At 42.6% G+C, this 21,541-nt stretch overlaps 1 protein-coding gene and 2 long non-coding RNA genes across 2 annotated transcripts in view; 1 reads left to right on the top strand and 2 right to left on the bottom strand.

Moving 5' to 3' along the window:
• Positions 1-8,157, bottom strand: part of LOC140687651 (uncharacterized) — a 30,952-nt gene extending 22,795 nt beyond the window's left edge. Inside the window, exons 1-3 of the long non-coding RNA XR_012062054.1 lie at positions 7,958-8,157; positions 5,307-5,421; positions 277-361 (exon numbers count right to left, since the gene is read on the bottom strand). This is a non-coding gene — a long non-coding RNA (uncharacterized lncRNA). The remainder of the gene's footprint in view (positions 1-276; positions 362-5,306; positions 5,422-7,957) is intronic.
• LOC140687542 (trafficking protein particle complex subunit 9-like) overlaps positions 1-21,541 on the top strand; it is a 518,046-nt gene that overhangs the window by 240,271 nt on the left and 256,234 nt on the right.
• On the bottom strand, positions 9,021-20,804 carry LOC140687652 (uncharacterized). The gene is made up of 3 exons (XR_012062055.1): positions 20,609-20,804; positions 11,221-11,346; positions 9,021-9,185 (listed from the first exon to the last, which is right to left on the bottom strand). It is a non-coding gene; the product is annotated as an uncharacterized lncRNA (long non-coding RNA).

Here is a 21,541-nt window from a genome sequence, read left to right on the forward strand (position 1 = left end):
TGCATCCCAATGTTCATAGCAGCACTATTTACAGTAGCCAAGACATGGATATAGCCTAAATGTCCATCAGCGGATGACTGGCTAAAGAAGTGGTATATTTATACAATGGAATACTACTCAGCCATATAAACTGACAATATAGGGCCATTTGCAGCAACATGGATGCTCCTGGAGAATGTCATTCTAAGTTAAGTAAGCACGGTAAGAAGGAATAAAGACAAGTTACCCACAGGTACAGTTATTTTGATTAAAATATCCACACAGAAAGCAAGTCACCCTCACGACTGCTGCCAGGAGGAGCATCTGAGTGTAATAGCCCAGCCAAGCAAAGTAGATTCCGAACTTCTCTCCTTAGAATTTCCTGCAGAAAGACAGACGGAAGTTTCAGAAGACACAAATAATCACTCTGTATCTTCATCCTCATGTTAATTTATTTTTTCTTTTTTGGGGGGCATAATTAGGTTTATTTATTTGTTTTTAAATGGAGGCATTGGGGATTGAACCCAGGACCTCATGCATGCTAGACATGCACTCTACCACTGAGCTATACCCTCCCTCCATCATATTAATTTCTGATTCTAAATCAAGGGGGCTTTAAGTTTAAACCTCCGACTCAATTCACTCTTAAAACATATCCGTTTTCATAGCAGCCCCCAAATTCTACCATGAAATAAGAAGTGTTTTATGTATCATAGAAGTACAGATCACTGGCTCACCTGCTGAAGAGAGATAAATGAGAACAGAGCAAAGGAGGGGATGAGGCCAACTCGAGAGCAGATGCAGGGGATCATCACCACTCACTGGACAGTCTGGCACATTCAACAAATCCCCCCAAAAATCATTCTTAACAGGCTTGACACAAGTGGACATCAACAAGTGGCTCAGTCATCTGCTCCTGCCTTATCTCGGGAAAGTCCCTGGAGCAAATGCATCATAAACCACAGATAATAAGGAAATGGCTGATAATGATAACAACTGCGAGTGCAATGTCTGTCTGACAAAATATTTATAAAACTCATTGACATTGAGGGAATGGGAGAGGGCAGGAGGGATGTGGCTGAGGAAGACATTGCCCTGTATTCTTTGTATCTAGCACGTCTGTTGTTCCTAGGTTTTAAAACCTTTTCTCAGTTAATCTGGAGTAGATGGAACAGGCCAGGGAGGCAAGATTAGAAGAAAGGAGGCAGGGCATGAAGTGGTGCCAGGCTGATCCTAAAAGGGAGACCGACACAGACAGGCAGACACAGAGGGTTTAGGGATGAGGTGGAACAATGAGACGGCAGCTCAGGTGTGTCTTGCTGTTGCTGATCCTTCCCTCAACTGGCTCACTGATGATTCGGCAGTGCTGGGTAAAACCTGTGGATTTCCTCAGCTCTGAGTTCTCTCTGAGGCTTCCGGCTCAGTCTGGAGCTAAGATGAGTTCCGTGGGCTTAGCCTAAGGGGGACTCAGCTCTGAGCATAGCCTGGAATCCTGGAAAACTTCACGCAGGAATCCCTTGGGCTGGACCAGTGCTCATAGAGCTGCTGTGAGACCAGCTCCATCGTCAGAGACATGGGCGTGGACCATTCCATGGGGAAAAGGGCTGAGACTGATGCCAAATCAGATAGGAGCGACAAAGTGTGTTCATTCTTATGTGACTGGGCTTTGTGGCCTGCCTCACTGGTGGCAGGCTTAGGATGGTGTCTGGCAGAGAAAACCCTGGCAATGGGTTTGAGATGTCTTGGACTTTCTTGTTAAGCTTTTTGTAATACATTCTTATCAACTATCCATCCTGAAAATGCCAAATTCAAAACTGAAAGAATGTTAGAAGTTGCCTGCTCTAACTGCCCAATGGTAAACACACCCTGCTACAGTTAGAGAGCTGGTCAGGCAGCCTCTGCCTGGATATTTACAGTGACGGGGAGTTCATTACTTCCAAAGGTTACAAGTCGGCAGGAAGGTCAGACAGAATTTTTGAACCTTAAACAGATGTCTGCCTCCTAGTCCTTGCTGAAATGCAAGGAATAATGAGGATCCCTTCAAATGTAGTTTTGCTGATTGTTATCTCTCTCTGCAAAAGCACCCCAATTCTTAACATAAATTTTTCAAAATTCAGCTTTGATTTCTTTTTATCAAACTAATGCCATACATTCAATAAAGAGTCAAACAGTTCTCGAACACCGATTGTAAAAAGGAGCAGTTCCCAACAACTGCCCCATTTCCTGGCCAGAAACAACCACGTTCAGCTCCTACTGCTGACTCTTGGAATACTTACTCCCTTTCTCTGACTAATATCCTTGTAACACAGCCTAATAACTTTTTCAGCTTTATGTATCACCTATTTAACTTTCTATTTTGGAAAATGAGGGTTCAGATCTCTTTCAAACCCCATCTCATCTACATACCCAAACCTTCTTTCTTCCAACCTTTTAATACAGTTACATTATAATTTTCATCAGCTCAGTATCCTTGCTTTACATTATTATTACTCTGTACAGACTATTCAAAGCTGTAGCAATTTGTGCTAGTCTTACCTTTTCTTCCCTACTTTGTTTTCCTGGAGTTAATAATTGTCTTGGTAGTTCATAGCTTAGATTTCTGTGCACTTAACAATTCAACCTCAGACCTTCTCTTAACGAACAACTTTCACAATACTTTCCAATACATTGTCTACAAATTTCATCTCCTTGAATAAATCTCTTCAGATCTCCTTCCACATGGATTAACGACATGCTAGTCTTGTCACAGAGCTCAAGGGGCCACTAGTGGGAAGTAACAAGGGAATACATGGACCAGGAGCAGGGAAAAGATCAACATAATTGCCTTAGCAATACATACTTAAAATAGTGGGAAAATTGTTTTCTTTACAAACACAAACACACACACAAACCCCAAAAGCCCATAAAGAATGATTAAAAAGCGGTCAAACCCATTGCCCTGCCTTCAAATTCTGTATAACACAAAACAAAAATAACAGAAGGAAGATATCAAATAAATATGAATCTCAACTGGGATTGGGTACACTCAGTGGCAGAGTGTGTGCTCAGCATGCATAAGGTCCTAGATTCAATCTTCAGTACCTCCATTAGAAAAAAAAATTAAAAAGAAAAAAAAATTATCAATTTTAAATATTTACATATTAACAAATATCCTCCTTTAAAACTGTGTTCTAAAGGATAACCCGGGTTAAGGAGAAAGTGCCTCTTCGTGACTGATCCTGCTGATAATTGAGGGAGGAAATTAGAGTATGACCACATGAAATAAAATTCCTTATGAAATAATGATCCCGGGTGACAATCATTTTTGGCTGCTGTCATCACAAAAAAGAGAGTCAACTGTAATATTATGTACCTTATGACAGGAGTACAAAACTTCACATAAAAAATATTTTTGCACAAAGTTGAACCTCAATCAGACCAAGCTTTTAGGGGAGGATTAAATCACTTAGCTAAAGCCAATACATAGGATGGAGAAACAAGTCTAACACCATAGGGGAGAATGAAATCAGCCAAACAGGAAATAGAGAAACCCCTCAGCAATTTCAAGGAAAATGAGAAACAGGAAAATTATAGATTAGAACACACTTGAGAGATATGCTAGCTGCAATGTCTGAATCTTGTCTGGATCTTGATTTCAACCCCAAAACTACTTAAAAGTGTATTTTTGTGACAAGCAGGGAATTATTTTGTAACCCTAAAAAAAAGAATATTCCAATTTTATTTGAAAGAGACCTTGTCATTTCACTAATGAAAGGTTAAGCTATGTAGGATTGTCTTCAAAATGACCCCATAGTGGGGGAGGGGAGGAGATGGAGATGAAAGATGCAACAACAGTGACTCTGAGTTTATAATTCTGGAGCTGGGTGACTGATACAGGCAGGCTGGCTGTACTGTTCTCTCTATTTCTGTACATGTTTGAATCTTTCCATAAAATGTGAAACAACAAATAGACTTCAGTGTTTTAAAACCCTCACTTTGAAGGTTAAGAGGTTTGCCCAAGTAGATGGGCAACTGCATGGGGCACTGAGAAAAGAAAGAACAGACACCTGGCTCCAGACCGACCTGGGGCTACCTTGACCCTCCTCTTCTCCTAACCATCCACAGCCAGCCCATAACTGCATCCTGTCAGCCCCACTCCCCAAACGCATTCCTCATTGGCTCCCACCATCTCTCATCTGGCCCAATCCAAGAGCTTCCTACCTGGCCTCCCTGCTTCCTGAGTCCCTGCTATACATTCTCCACATTATCTTTGCAAAATGTGAGTGAGAGAAAATTACTTTAGTGCTTAAGCTATCATGACTGCTTCTCACTGCGCTTAGAGTCTACACTCCTTTCCGTGCTCCTGATGCCCTTCTAAACCTCGCGTCTCATCTCTCTCACCAGCGCTGGCTCCAGTATCTCCTCAAACCTGCTGAGCACATTTGTGCCTCAGGGCCAATAGACAAGCTGCCTCTATTCCATGGGTGACTTTTCCCAGATCTTCAAATTCCAGCCTCCTTTTCACCATCTCAGCTCACATGTAACCTACTCAAAGATAACTTTCTTAACTCACTTCCCCCCAAGACTCCCATCTCAACACTGTGTTATTTCTTCATTTCAATCTGACATTGTTTCCTTATTTGCCCGATTATTTTTGTTTTCTCGGTTGTCCTTGGCCTGTATCCCCCCAGCAGCCTTGCCCAAACAGCATAAGCTCCCGGGGAGCAGCCAGCGCTGGTGCTCTGAGAAGACACATGCTGAGCACGACATTACAATCACGTGGTGTAGTGAAACGGTGTCGAACAGCAGATACAGAAAAGCAGTGAGAATTTCTCTCTTATTTTATAATTTAAATGAAATATAACATTTACTCCTATTTAATGAAGAATTTGGTAGGTCTTTTTTCCCAGTTCCTAGGCAGCAACCGCTAAAGCTTCCAAATTTCCCAAGATAGGAGTGTCTATGCTATTCATGGTGGAACCTTGGATGGCTTGTGTTCATGAGATGACTCAGGATGGGGACTGGCCAGCCAGAGACACCAACCATGTGGTTAGAGGAGTGGGGCTTTAAGCTTTGTGACAAGTGAGTGGCCACCAGGAGAGGAAGGGGCTCAAAGTTTAGGGCTAAGGAAAGGTTTGACTTACAGTTAGGGTTTGGGTTAGCCATGTCGGTAGTGACCCAATAAATCATGGCTTTGTAATAAAGCCTGCAGTAAAAACTTGGGGCAACGAAGTTCAGAGCTCCTGTGAGCTTCCTGGTTGTTAACACTCTTGGAGGACTGTCACACTCAGATGCCATGAGGACAACCCTGAGCCCTTCCCACTGGAGTGCTCTCCACAACAGCTCACCTGATGAGACCTAAGGGCTGCTGCTTGTCTGTGCTTCGAGGAGGAGCCCATTCCCTGTACAGAAGGCCCTGATCGCTGGGGCAGCTGAAGTCCTCTGATGGAGGTTGAAGTGGCACTGGGAATCAGAAGCAAACAGGTGAGTGTCACTGTCACAAAATGTTCACATGTTCTGTTGATAAAATCTGGTGCTAATACTTCATGGTCATTTGTAAATAAGGGGCCCTCACTTGCCAGGAGGGATGGAGGTACCATATAATTTTTCATAATTCTCACCCAGGATTAATATTAACCCCTTGAGGGTCATTTGCAAACGTGGGTGGAAAGGAACGCTTAGATGTCACAGTCCTGGGACCACCTTGCAGATGCTTAATGTCCTACAACCGGGCCAGTCTTCCACAGCAAAAATCTAGGCCACCCAAGTGCCCAAACTGCTGCAGTGGAGGAACACCTGATGGTCCAGCCCCCTCTTTGGGCACCCAGAGGAACCTGGACTCTGGCAGGTTAGGGGCAGGGTCAATTCTAAAACCCAGGCATTTTTGTCCCCACAATTCAGTAGTTATTTGGTGACAGCAAATGGAATATAAACAACAAAGTAACTTGACATGATGTCATATATTTAGCTTACTCAAGAAACAAAGTTTAAATCCAGTCATTCTCCTTCCCACCTGACCTACTTTCCTTTCTCTTGTACTAGCACCAGATTATTACCCACCCAGCCTTAACATGGGTCCTGACTCCACTTACCTCCCTCCCAAACACCACATGAGATGATTCCTCAACCTGGATGTGGGACCAGCAATTACAAGAAGCTTTAGTGGAAAAGAACTGGTTATGCACAGATGCCAACTAAACACTGTAGAATCCTGGTGTCCCACATTAGTAATCATGACAGCTGTTTGCAAGTGTCCCCAAAGTTCATTTAAGACTCTCACTGCTAATTTTGCTGGGACATAAATATGAAACATGTGGACTGCTGGGCTGGACTGCTAAGCTGGGTCTCTAATCCAGGAAGCTCAGTGTCTGCTCCCTGCACCCAGCTCCCTGTTCTGTTCATGCATGTGCATCAAGAAGCTGTTTAATGTCCATTTTAATATCTTAAACAGTGCATTTCAATATTGTCTTCATCCACAAATACGTGTACCACACAGTAGTAATGATCAATCTTAGTATTTGCTTTCTTTGGTCTTAGAGAGTCAGATAAACAGATAGCAAAGATAACAAAGTCATAGAGGGCTATAATATAGTATTTCCTTTATTTCAATGACAAGATTTATTTAAAGAGCTTAGATATAACATCCTTGCATTTATGGCATCATTAAGCATCTGAAGCTGTTACATTATAAAAACTTCATTTCTAGCGAGATGTTATCAGTTAGAGAAGCGCTCGTAAATTTGAGGGGTTGCTGTCATCTCAGACGGAGTCCCTAAAAAATGTCAGCAATCTGCAGTATTGCCATCATGACAAGAACCCAGACAGATGAAATTTGGAAAGCCCTGTGGCTTTCTAGTGCACAGACATAAAATGTTATTTCAGAGGGAAAAGCCTGAATTACAGAAAGTGATAAATGAAATGGTCTAACATGCATTTCTCTTTCAAAGAACTAATACGTCTTTTGTCGATAATAACATCTGTCAGTAATTATGAAAAGAGCTGACAGATGCATAGTACTTAATATAAGCCAGGGCTGTTGTATCACTGACACAGATTCATTAATCCCCATAGCATCTCTACGAGGTTGGTACTACAATTATCCCCATTTTATTGGTGAGGAACTTGATAGACACAGAGGGTAAATGACATTTACAAGGTCGACAGCGAGAAACCAACACAGGTGTTCCAGCTTGAGTCTACGCTCTTGGCCACTTCTCTTTTTTTTTTTTTGGTGGTGGGGAGATAATAAGGTAATTCTGGTGGGGGAGGGGAGGTAATTAGGGTTATATGTCTATTTTAGAGGACGTGATGGGGGCTGAACCCAGGACCTTATGCTTGCTAAGCATGCACCCCATCACTTGAGCTGTGCCCTCACCTCTAGAGTCTATGCTCTTAGCTTCTAATCCTCACTGTCCCATATGGTAACTGTGGGGGAAGTACAGTTCGTTCATTCATTCGCTCGTTAAACTCAGCCTTCCCAGTGCCTGAGATTCAGCAGTGAACAAGACAACATGCTTCCTGCCTTAAATGAGCTTGTCGCCTCCTGATATATTATCTTCATTTTACCCAGGAAGAAACAAGGTCAAGAAGATTAGCCTTTTCCTGTTAACACCGGAGGATACATGAGGTGCTTTATTTCAATTCTGCCATTTGACTTACACCATGGGGAGGGAAAGCTGCCTTGCAAATCCTGGAGCTCACAAACCTGTTAATCCTGAATTTTTTTTAACACTGTCCCTTACTTGATACTTGATCTGAGAAAGGATGAAGTAAACCTAAAAATGTTCTAAGAGAGCTTGTGGTTTATACAAGGTAACTAACCAGCCACTGTTTACTATCCTAACAGGAATCTGTAGGCATATTTCTTTTCTTTCTCTTTTTTCCTTTTTATGGGCAGCTTTTAAAAACCAAATCAAACCAACCAAACCAAATCACTGATAATTCAACAGCAGGTTCTAAATCACCCCCAAGACAGCAGCTAAACTCGGTTTAGACTTACAATGCGGTTTCTGGTGGTTGGATTGGAGAATGTATCTCTATGCTGAATATAAAAGTCATTCACGGAGCTCTTCTCAAATAGGGCAAAGAAAAGCTCTTGTTCCAGTTGTTGATACTTTCATCCACTTGGAGGACTTTCATAAAACATCTCAAGTTATCAAAGGCTGAGGACCGGGTTTTCAGATCATTGGGCTTCAGAGGCAATATTATGTGCAGTATCTCAGCGTATGTACAGAACACCTCCCACAGGGGGTGTACTTTTGCAAATACAAGCTTGTCATCCAAAACCTACATTGGGAGAATGAAAACACAAACCGGGAAAGTATTTTCACATTTTTAGTACACAGATTTTTCTTACGTTGCTGGTAGTTAAAGCACTTGTGTAAACACACACATATGTCACACTGGTAAAAGTGAAGATATAATAAAAATAGATTTGCAATCCATCATACATTTTTGCCTTAAAGATAATTTCTTTGTTGAAATTACTGAAAAGTTATTTAAAATCCTTACAGTTCCTTCGTAAAATAACCAATGTTTTAGATGAAGAAAAGCAAACTTGTTAATTTTTAGTCCAAATTAGTAACTAAAAATAGAAACACCAAAATATTCTTTGCAGTGGTATTGTAATGACAATTTTTTAAATTTCTGAAACCTAGGACTATTTACATATCTGTTCAATATAGTGTTAAACAGCCATTAAAAGGGATTTAAAAGATTTATATTTATTGATATGGAATATATAATAAAAGGAGAAAGTAAAAAAATGTGAAATGATAATTTTCCTTTTTGGAAGGGAAAAATATCTTCATTTGAACAAAAAAAGTTTAGAAGGATTTTATGATTCTTTATGTATAATTAAGGTACAGATGATTTTTAATTCCATTGTTCTTTCATTTTCAATTTTGGGGGGAAACTTTTTATAATAAAAACATCTTTAAAAATGTTCTTGCATAAATACATTAATAGATATATTTATGACTATATTCTCTGGCTATTAAAAAAGATCTCCTAACTGTAGATCTGAAACATACATTCCATAATGCAGATTCTGAGTGACTCGCCTCCCAGCCCACAGCGAAGGCACGGCTAGTGTGACATGTTTCAAATACCATTCCAAGGAACATGCAGGCTCCCAGACAATGGCTGCAAGGGGACTGACACTGATCTGGTTGCTCCCAGCTGCAGACCATCACAGATGAGGTTAGATCCACAGGCTCATGTTTTCTCTGTCAAAAGAAATCAGAAAATGTTAGGCTTTTACTTTCACCAGGGAACAAGAAGTTGTTTCTTTATGCAAAAAAATAACAACAAACCAATTTGAACCTGATGAAAAGACATTTACTCAAAACAGCACAGTAGCAATGAAAGTGTTCTGGCAGACAGGGACTTGTTGGATTCCTGTGAGTGCTGGACTCCTCACATGGAATTTCCTTGGCACTCCAGAAGGCCTGTGGTTGTCCTCATGGGTTTGTGGCCATAAGTGGTGCACAAAAGTCTCTGGCTTTGCCACAATTTCAAAGCCTTTTTGGCTTATGAAAGGTTTTGTCCTCAAATGGAGTTTTCTTGAGTCCAGTCACTGATGTCATTTACCAGAGTTACAGTCCAGATCTGATATTCTAGACTCTTAATATCTTGCAGACATTCAAATGGTTCAGGTTTGGATGTGTATTCACCTCTGCAGGCCTGGACCAAGTCCGATAAAGACACCCGGACAAGTTCAGCAAAATAAAAAGAAATTTTCCTCTCTGCAAGACTGAAATGTCTGTGAAGCTATAAAAACATCTGCACCTACAAAAATAGGGAACCAACTCATCAATAACATATCTATCCATAATGCATGGACATTCAAAATAAATACTGTATTTACTCCTATTAAATTCTATCTGGTTTTTGCCAAACTGTGTCCTAAACTGAAAGGAAGGTAGGTAAATGTAGAGAATTTTTTACCTTTTAAGGAAAAAGGAACCCTCCTACTCGATTGGTGGGAATGTAAATTGGTGCAGCCTCTATGGAGGACAGAAGAGAGGTTCCATAAAAAAATGAAAATAGACTTCCGTGTGATCCAGCAATCCCATTCATGGGTATATGTTTGGAGAAAAATTTAATTCAAAAAGACACATGCACCCCAATGTTCACAGCAGCACTATTTAAAATAGCCAAGACACTGAAACAACCCAAATGTTCACTGACAGATGACTGGATAAAGAAGTTGTGGTATATTATATATATATATATATATGTATATATACATGTATACATATATATACACACACATATATACATACCATGAACACACACACAAATGGAATACTGTTCAGCCATTAAAAAATAAAATAATGCCATTTTCAATAACATGGATGGACCTACAGGGTATTATGCTAAGTGAAATAAGTCAGAGAAAGATAAACAAATATTCTATGTATTAACTTATATGTATATCTAAAAAATAAAACAAATTAATGACTATAATAAAACAGAAATAGACTCACAGGTACACAGAACAGACTTGTGGTTACCAATGGGGAGAAGGAGAAGAGGGGAGGCAGGGAGGGGTTAGGGGATTGAGAGGTAAAAAGTACTACGTATAAAATGGATAGGTTACAGGGCTGTATCATACAGCACAGGGAAATATAGCCATTATTTTATGGTGACTTTAAATGGAATATAATCTATGAAAATGTTGAGCCTCTATTTTGTACACCTGAAACTAATATGATGTAAATCAACGACTCAATTACAAAATTTTTAATCAAAGTTTTCTTTTCATATTATTTGCAATAAGTTAGAAGCCAGCACTCTCAATAGAAACATAGTGCAAGTCACAATTTTCCAGTAATTCCATTTAGAAAATAAAAAGCAATAAGTGAAATTAATTCCAGTAATAATTACATTTATCCCAAAATATCCAATACACTATCATTTCAAAAGTGTGATTGACACTTTTAAAACTTATTAATAATATTTTACATTATTTTTGTTGTACGAAGTCTTGAAAATCTATTATGTATTTTCCACTTATAGAACATCTCAATTCACAATAGCCACATGTGGCTCGTGGCTACCATACTAGACAGACCAGATTACACCATTCACACTTCTGATAAATTAGCTGCTCTTTCTTATTTAAAAAACTTGCAGAAAAGGGTTTAGATATGGCCTCTATCAAACAAAGCAACCGTGACGGTTGGGGATTATCTTCATTATAAAGTGAAAAATAAAGGTAAGAGAGCCATGCTTACACGTATGTTAATGTAACAATACCTTCTTAATTCATTCAGGACTTTACAATCTTTCTTCATATGCCAAGGATTCACTGTCACTGCGCAATGTTTTTCACTATTATCATCTTCGTGATTGAGAGGCTTCTGATGACCCTGCTTTGCGCATCTGTACATAAATTAACAAAACAGAGAAAAAGACCTTATTTAAGATAATTTAGGGGGGAGGGTATAGCTCAAGTGGACGATCATGTTCTTAGCATGCCCAAGGGCCTGGGTTCAATTCCCAGTACTTCTTCTAAAAATAAAATAAATAAATAAAAACCTAATTACCACCCCCCAGCAAAAAATTAATTTATTACTTTAATTAAAAGTTAAAAAAAGATAATTTAGTGCAGGCTTATCAGGCTACAAGAGCTACAATGAATGCCCCCACCCATTAATTTAGAAGAAGTCTCACAGTATTTCTCAACATAAAGGCTAAAATATAATTGAGAACACTTCCTGATGGTCAGAATCATTTTAACAAAAATGTAGATAATTACGTCCGTGGTGTCAAATTTCTGTAAGAGTTGGGCATGGAACATTTAGTAAAAGTGATTTTGCAGCTATCTTTGAAAGAAATGCTGAGAAATGATCTTTTCTGTTGGAAATTAGCCTGCTTTTAAATTCTTCAGTAGGCATACGTGTTTACAAACCAGGCAGGAACTGGATTATATTTTACATATACTTTAGAAACTGATTTGAATTTTGCCCTTTACCTGCAAGGCTATTTCTTAGGTAATAACATAAGCCCATTTCTTAGGTAATAACATAAGCAGGCCACTATACTAAATTTTTTTTCCCTGTTTGCTTAATCCTCACAACAACTCTGTAAGCTGCTATTATTACCCCCATATAACAGATAAAGAGCTTGAGGCAGAAAATAATTTGGGTAACTTGGTAAATGGTGGAGCTGGGTAAGACTGCAGCCAGTCTGACACTCAAGTCCATTCTTTTCACCAATGTCGGATACTGCTACCTACATTCAGCAATGACCGCTAATTTCATATTTAAGTGTGTCATTTCAAAAAGTGCAAAGCTATATTAGTACTGCTGTGTAAATTATCCGTTTGAGATGTGATTGCCAAAAAAAAAAAAAGAAATAAAATCAGGGTGCCACTGAGGGGAGGGCAAACTGCATATGGACGGACACAAGGGGACTTTATGAGGACAAAGTTGCACAAATCTAGAAATAGATAAAATGGCTGACTTGTACAATTATAATGTGTGAATTTTATGGCCTGTAAATTGCACCTTAATACAGCTATTAAATTAAGAAACTGGGATACCAAATTAAGACTAAAACACATATATATATCACACAAAGAACAACAGGCAAATATCAATATTTACTGCACCATTTTCCTTCATGCAGCTTCCGATCCTCACCCGTTCCTGAAAGGATGATTCATTTTTAAAATAGTCTTTAAATTTATTCAGCAAATAATTTTTGACTGCCTACTATGTACCCAGGACTAGTCTAGGCACTTGGAATAGATCAATAAACAAAACAAAATTCCTGTCCTCACGGAGCTTGGTTGGAGTCTAGCTGGGATGGGGGTGGAGATGACAATTCACACAACAGAGCAGCAGAGGAGGTGGCATGTTAGGAAAGAGGAACCATGGAAAAATCAAAAAAGGGCAAGGTAAAGAGAGTTGAGGGTATGGGATGAGGGTGATGTTGTATTAAATACCAGAGCAGGCCACACTGAGGACTGAGGTTAGAACTAAGACTTGGAGGTAAGAAGTCCCAGGTGGACGGAATAACCATCACCAAGGGCAGCGCACACCTCACATGTTCCAGAATGGGGACACGGCTGGAGCTGCGGAGAAGGGTCAGTGCAGGTCCTTCATGGCCTTGGAGGACGTTGTAAGGACTGTGGCTTTTACCCAGAGTGAAATGGGGAGGCACTGCAGAAGGACGACACTATCTAACTTAGGTTTTCGAGGCTCACTTGACTGCCGGGTGAGAATAGTCAAAACGGGTCAGAGATGAAAGGTGGGAAGCCTCTGAAAAGGGCTGTGCAGGAGGAGAGGACAGTGGCTCAGGGCAGGGAAGCAGCAGTCGAGGCAGGAGCCATGGTGAGAAGTGGCTGGGTTCTGGATATGGTTTAAAGGCAGTGTTAAACCAGATCTATTGACAGAATTCATGTGGTATGTCAGTGAAAGTCAGAGTAACTCTAAGCTTTTTAACCCAAGCAGCTGGATGGATTAAGTTTCCACTAACTGAATGGGGGAGGTTGCAGGAAGAACCAGTTTGGGGGGTAGGAGAACAAAGGGCTCAGTTTTTACACATGTTGCTTTTAAGATATCAGAGTTTCAATTGAAGGTGTCAAATCAGTAGAAGATTGTAAGAGTCCAGAGTTGGAGAGAAAAATTCTAGCAGGAGACAGAAATGTGGGAATCATGGGTCACACAGGTGGCACAGGAAGACATGAAACCCAGGTAGTCAAACATTAAGATAACCTGGCATTAACCATAGAAGTTGTCCTTGAGGGCCTGCCTAGTAGGTGTGGATATCAGTCCTAATTCCTGACCACTCGAGTTTTAAAAAGCAACTTACAAATGAATTCGTGCAAGACACTGCCTCCAGTGGGTGGGTCCAGAGCTGGAGTGGGAGAATTGGATGGTGCACGCTACTCCCTACGGTAGAATGTGTGTGTGTGTACACATGTGTGTGTGCGCAGGGGGATGAGATACACCTGGCTTAAGAAAAAGAGCAAGTAAGTCTAGAAGCTGAAAGATGAAAGAACATCCAGATATGGTAGAGGGAACAAGGGAAACACTGTGTACTGTAAGACATATGCCCATAATGCCATTTCCCACCATCCTTTCATCAGGAACACAGTTGGAAAGGGGGGAATTATGTAGATACGTGTGATGTACACAAACTTTCTGACTATGTAACACTGAATATCTACATATGTAGCAAGTTAATGATATTTATATCTGCTTCAAATTTAAAAACAAGTTCACAACAGAGGGAAAATAAAATACTGAGGACTGGTAGAAGTATCATAGAAGGCTCAGAATGGAAGCAAAAGCAGCTTCACCCCACAAAGAATGTCAATAAGAGTCAAGAATGTTTATATTTGCTTAAGAAATTGAGAGTTACAACTTCCTGCTTTAAAGAATTAACATAAGACAGATACCACACTATAAGCAACGTCTATACTGGAGATTTCTTAAAGCTATTTTAGTTCCTGCTTGTTCTGATGTACTCCAGAAACTCTGCAAAGAAAACCTTCTATTCAAAGGCTTAAAGGAATAAAAAAAGAAATAACACTGCATTCTTTTCAGTGTTCTCTGTACTGAAAGTCAATTGCAAATGCAGCACCCTGCCACAGGTCTACATTTTTAACAATAAAGACCTTTGCACAATTTTTCAATTGCTATGTGACTTTGGGTCAGTCTCTCACTAAGAAGCAGAATGGAGTACCAGAAAATGACACATCAGGTCTAAAACTACAGATGTGGGAGATGAACCTACACCAGGAAACAGCTAAGTGGGAGGGTAAGGTTTACCTTTTAAGTTACCGTAAGTGCAGTTACACCTGCTCCCTGCTTCCCCTGTGAAGTGAAGAGCTAGTCTTTTCCAGAAAAGCTCTCATTCTGAGAACTGTCTTCTTTAAAATATTCGGAGATTCTCTTTTAAGGTTCTTTCACTTTTAAGCCTTTCCCCAACTCTACATCCTATAACAAGTGTAAAAATTATCCTATAGCCTATTGTTACAGAACATACTCTACAAAAGCTGAGGTTTCCCGGGGTTTGGATCCCAGAACTCTGCTACCAGATAATCCTAAAGCTTTCCTTCCATAACAGACTCTTCTGCCAATTCCCAGCTGCGGGCAAATTCGGCTTCTCAGACCAGGTAACTTTCTAACTCTGCCTACGAACACTCTGCTGCCAGTAAAGGAACTCTCAGACAGAAAGCACACAATGCCCCTAGTGAGGGTTGCCTCCTTCAATCAATCAAGATGCCATCACCAAGCAAATATTTAAACCAACTGCAAAACCTCTGAAGACAACTTACAAACAATATACTTTCTATGGAGGCATACTATTTGCTCTGGAATAGTGATTTCCATTGGAAGGAACAAAGGACCACATGACCCAAGCAATTTTTTAAAACTGCACATAACCATCCCTCTTCACGTGAGGATTCAGGCAAGACGGTCTTACAGGCCTAGGTGTAACAGAATGACAGCACCTCTAGGAGTAGGGTGAAAAGTAGCGAGGTAGACTTCTAGTGAAAGGGGGTGATGTAATAGGCCCCATCGCCCACTTACCTACCACCACAGGACAATCATCTCAGATCGAGAACAAACACTTTGGGAAACAGGTTGTTTATATTTTTATAGTATTCTGGTGGAAATAACGCCCTGAGTCATGTGAAGTTGTGGCTGCAAAATTGAACAGGGGACTGGACATTTTCACATTCAGGACAAAAGTAGCCCCTGGATAGCCACCATATCTGCTCTCCCCTTGGCCTGTTCACCCCAAAAGCTGCAGGACTCTCCTGCTTGCAATGACACCCACCACTTCTCACAAATTCTTGCAAAGTTCACATCAGCAGCTGGTGGTGTCAAAGTCGCCATTTGTACTGCTATGAAGTCCCTCCATTACTTTATATCCCTTCTATTTTCTCTGTTGTCTTCCTAGCTACACTTGCATCCACAAGATGGTTACCGCACTAACATTGCCTCTGTAATCAGTCCAGGATATAGGAAGTAGAGATTCAACTGTAACCAGTCCCAGAATACTTGTCATCCCACTCTAGTGTCCCAAAAAATACTCTGGCATCCCTCATCTCACTCAAAGAACCACTGCATTACTTAGAGGTTGTAAAATTAGAGGGCTTTCTCTACTGGGAAACACTGTGGCTTGTGGTAGAGTTGTGATTTCAGTTTTTGCAACTACTTACAGGCAAAAAGACATGGCCCGCAAATTTTCTTCAAGCGTTTGATATTTAAACTTTCATTAGATACAGAGCCGGTGGACTAACCGCAATCTATGAACATATGGTCATATTATCAAATAATGTTCATGTCTACCTTACAGACATGTAAGGACTTGGATTACACCTGCAGCCTCTAGGCCTTTAGAATTGGATGTGAAGCATCCTGTGAGATAAAAAACCTCCTATCCAGTCACAGAACACAATTACAGACAACATGACACTAATGTCACTGAATACTTTAGTATAGTCCATGTATGGTTAAGTTACATCTCCAATTTCTCAGAGCTGGAAAGGAGATGTCTAGAAAAGCTGGAAAAGCCCAATTACCAAAACAGCTCAAAAGTTAAAGCAGACTCCTGCACCTCCCAGAACAGAGGGCGGAGGGGGCATTGCCCACCACTCTGTCCTCCCCCAGGACGTGGCATGTGGGGAAGCAGGCAGGAATGGGTGGCTGGGACTCGGAGGTGGAGAGGTGATGAAAGCAAGAGTGGAACTGCTCTGGTCCTAGAACAACAGAGCTGTAAAAAGCTCGGCTTCAGTTCAACCAACTCCCTCTCCCACTTTCCCTCCCACCTACGTGACAAACAGAGCACAGCCAGGCACTTTCTGCCCATGACGGTGACTACTAGCAGGAAAGGGACCAGGATAAAAGCATGTCCTATAAAAGATCAGTCTGATTTTAAGGCTATGTTATAAACAATGAACAGCACTCTCAGAGTGGGACACTTGTGAGGCGCTCAAGTAGGGAGGAGGAGGTTGAGGATCCATTTCCAGCACTTCCATGTCTTTTATCACTCCTATTTCTGACCTTTCCTTTGCCACTTTTTGTAGCACTGCCATCACTGGCAGGTAAAGGGGCAGCAATGTGACTTGGCCGTTTGGCTGATGGGGCTACATTTCCCAGCAGTGGAATGAAAAGGCACTGGAAGAGGATCAGCTGGAAGATGTGCACTGCGGTCCTGGCCTGTGCCAAACACTAACCAGGTGATCCTGGGTTAGGCTCTTAGTCTCTCTGGGCTTCCGGCTGTTTACTTATAAAATAAGGTTTTGTCATTACACAAATATATCCAATATGAAATGTAACGTGAAAGTCAAACATAATGACATCTCACCTGCTTGCCTCAGGGAACTGTACAAGCACTGAACACTATGTGAATGTAAACACAGTCTTAAGAAAACTATTGAGATAAAACGCTAAACTGAACATGGAGATAAAGTTTTTTGGATTTTCTTGGCTTTCTTTTTTAACTGCAACACTGAATTAATAGTTATTAGCTATAATCCACACCACCACCACTGCGAATAAATAAAGAAGGCAAGCACTGCCTGGATGCCTGTTATTGCCCGATGCTAAGCAGGGTGAGGGGTATAAAGGAGGCTGAACAAGTGAGTCTTCTCCAGTTACCAGCTAAGTGAGGAGACACATTGGAAATCACCCAGGAATGGTACCAAGTCAGTACTCAAATCCAAGATTACAGGCTACTGATCATAAACAGTACAGGAATACAAAGAAGAGCTAGAAGTATTTGGAATAAATAGGGAAGACCCTATGAAGGGGATGGGGCTCCAACTAGTTCTCAGGGCAATTCTAATCTGTTTTAACTGAGGACTGGATAGGAAAAGGCTGGTGACTCCTGGTTTTTAATAAGGCACAGGTTACCCTAGGAGGCTAAGTTACATAATGATTGGAAAAAATAATGTAAGTCCAAAATGATGAAGGGTCGAGACTCCCTGGCTGAGATCTGGTTGTGTTAAGTCTTTGACTTGACTGTAGATGTTGGAGCACCAAAACTCTAGGTTGACTGAAAGGGGGGGAGAGAATATCCAAGAATTCAGCAGAAGGAAAAATTCATGTATCAGGGATGAAAGCTCTTCATCAGAGTATCAGCAATCAGAATAGACACTTGAAACCAACAACATACAGTTCAAGAAGCTGACAAAATGTGGAGGGTGGTGAGAGAAAGACAAATCAAAGACCACTCCAAGCCTTTGTGTATTCAAGACCGGAAGAATGATTATCCCACTGAATAAGTGGAGACGCTGCAAGAAAAAAGATTATGAAATCAGCTTTAGACATGTTGAATCTGACGTATGAGCTAAGAGTAGGTTTTCTCTAAGAAGCTCAAAATTCAAAACTGAAGCACAGATGTTGAGTACAGACTTAAGATGCAGATGGACAAGACATGATAAATCTCCTAAAAGAAAACATAGGCAAAACATTATCTGACATAAATCTTAGCAACATTCTCCTAGGGTAATCTACCCAGGCAATGGAAATAAGAGAAAAAAATAAACAAAAGGGACGTAATTAAACTCATAAATTTCTTCACAGCAAAGACAACCATAAGTAAAACAAAAGGAAACAACAAACTACGAATGGGAGAAAATATTTGCAAATGATACGACTAACAGAGGCTTAATTTTCAGAATATATAAGCAGCTCATAGAACTTAATAACAAAAAAACAAACAACTCAATCTTAAAATAGGCAGAAGACCTAAAGAAGCATTTCTCCAATGAAGACACAAATGGCCAATAGGCACATGAAAGAATGCTCGATATCACTAATAAACTGAGAAATTCAAATCAAAACTATAATGAAGTATCAGCTCCCATCAGTCAGAATGGCCATCGCTCAGAAGTTCATGAATGATAAATGCTAGAGAGGCTGTAGAGTGAAGGGTACCCTCTTACACTGCTGGTGGGAATCTAGTTTGGTGTAGTCATTATGGAAAGCATGGAAATCCCTGAAAAAACTAAAAGTAGACTTACCCTATGACCCAGCAATCCCACATCTGGGTATATAACTGGAAAGAACTCCAATGTGAAAAGATACCTGCACACCAGTATTCACAGCACCACTGTATACAATAGCCGAGACATGGAGGAAAGCTAAATGTAGCAACAGATGACTGGATAAAGAAGTTGTGGCATATTTATACACTGGAATACTACTCTACCATGAATAGGACAAAATAAAACCATTTGCAGCAACATGGATGGAGCTAGAGATCATCATTCTAAGTGAAAGCAGCCAGAAACAGAAAAATACCAAATGATACCACTCATATGTGCAATGTAAAAAAAGAGAGAAAAAGACACTGTGAACTCATCTACAGAACAGAAACAGACTTGCAGACTTAGTAAACAGTCAAGGTTACCAGGGAAAGGGGATAGGAAGGGATAAATTTGGGAGTTCGAGATTTACAAATGTCAGCCACTATATATAAAAAGAGATTTTAAGTTAAGTTTCTTCTATATAGCACAGAAACCTATGTTCATTATCTAGCAATAACCTGTAATGAAAAAGCCGATACAGCCACCAACTGAGGAAGCAAGAGAAGAAAGGAGAGTTAGTTATGCTGGGCTAGAGCCGACTTCTAAAATCCTTGTCAGCCACTGAGGCTGCCCCGAGTACACTGAGCTTTCCTTCCAGGGACAGGCGGACATGACATGCGTCCTGCAAACCTGGGGCAGCAGAGGCCGTCCCCAGGTCTGGCCCTAGGGGAGATGGGAGCAAGTCCACCTGCTCCCCTTGGGGCAGCACCCCTCCCTGCAGCCCCCGCCACCTGACTGCACCACGCCTGCCTCTCAGGAAACCACTGACTTGAAAACAAGTGGTCCACGAACATGGGGCAGCGGCAGGGAGATGGGCAGCGACCTGGCAAGCTGGTAGATTTGCCCCCATCTCCCCCACGGCCTGTCAAGGGCTCGGCCTCTGCTGCTCCAGGCACGGTCCGCAGGTCAGCCTGCTCTCGGGAGGAGGGCACGGTGTGGTCAAAGGCAGTGGCGGGTTATGGGGTCTGCCCATGGGAGCCCTTGGATTTGCTTCAAACTCCCCAGCGCATGGCCTGAGCTTGGCCTCTGCTGCCTCAGGTTCGTGGAACTCAGATTACAGGTCAGCCTGCTCCTGGAAGGCGGGTGCTGTGCTGTCAGGGAAAGGTGGCGGCTGCTATGGCGGGATTGGGGCTGCCCTGTGAGAGCGGGGGTTGCAACAATTTCCCGCTGCTGCTGCAGCCATCCCAGCACACTGATCGCACCGAGCCCATCTCCCAGGAGCAGACTGACCTGTAACCTGAGTCCCACTAACCTGGGTCTTTAGAGGCCGCCCCCAAGGTCAGGCCACGGGTAAGATGGGAGCAAATCCAGGGGCTCTCATGGGGCAGTCCCCATTCCATCCGAGGCCCCGCGACCGCACCGCACCCGCCTGCCAGGAGCAGGCCATCGTCTGAGGGCCAGTCGGAGATGCTCTGGAACCGTCCACGCGCCCTCCCAACTCCCGGGGCTGTACCTGCTCTCCTAAACCCGGGTAGAAGCGGCGGCAAAAACGCGGTGTTCAGGAACTACTAATACCGGGGTTACCACGAACCACAGCGGCGGCTGGGACCCGCCTCTGGGTCCTAACGGGACGCGCGGCCGGGACCTCACCTCCGCACCCCTCCCTGGGCGCATCCTCAGCTGCACAGCACAGGCGTCACCCGCCGGGTCCCCGAGAAGCGCGCCCCTACCAGCGCCCTCTTAACTGTCCGGCAGCGGCAGCCGAGCCGCGGGCAAGCGGCGGCCCAGGCCCCAGGCCGTGTTCCTCTTCCAGGAGCTGGTCCAGGAGCAACCGGCTGCCGCCAGCTTCCACGCGTTCTGGGTGGGTTCCGGCGTCCGCGCGTCTGTCCGTCTGCGCGTGCGCGCCCCTCCTCCTCCCGCCCGCAGCGCAAACTGCTCGGGTGGGTCTCCTGCTTTACCGGCCCTGGCCGCTGGGGCCGGGAGGAGCCAGGTGGGGCCCCTCCTGCTTGTCCCGCTGGGTCTCCATCCCCAGAGCCTTCACCCAGCCACCGACTGGGTCCTGGCACAGAACTAGAACCACGACTGCCCTAGGCTAGGCCTCACCCACCCAGCCCCACTTCCCCTGATCAACTTCCCCTCCCTGTTACTACCCTCCCACCACTGGCCAGGCCCAGTCTCCCACCAGACCTTGAAGACAGGGCTCCTTCTCCTCACACCATTGTCCCTGCCCTGACACTCCATCCTGCTAGGTCCTAACCTATGGCCCCTACACCCACAAGCTTACCCCTCATGCCTCAACACAGGACACCCAACAACCTGAAATTATCCCCCTCACCTCTCAGCCAGGTCATTTCCACTCTGATCGGGCCCCACACCTCTCAACCTGTACCCCCACACCATGGGATCCCCTTCAATCTGAGTGCACCCCTACTCTGAGCTCACTCACTCACCCCTCACCCTGTGGTTGGGGTGGGGAAATCCGTGCTCCAGTAATGATGACTACTGCCACCAGTGGGGGATCGAGCCTAGTGTGCACCTTCATAGTTAATGTCTGAGACTACAGGGTGAGGCAGGCTGGGCTGA

The sequence above is a fragment of the Vicugna pacos genome, chromosome 20 (genome assembly GCF_048564905.1).
Source record: "Vicugna pacos chromosome 20, VicPac4, whole genome shotgun sequence".
Taxonomy (NCBI): Eukaryota; Metazoa; Chordata; class Mammalia; order Artiodactyla; family Camelidae; genus Vicugna; species Vicugna pacos.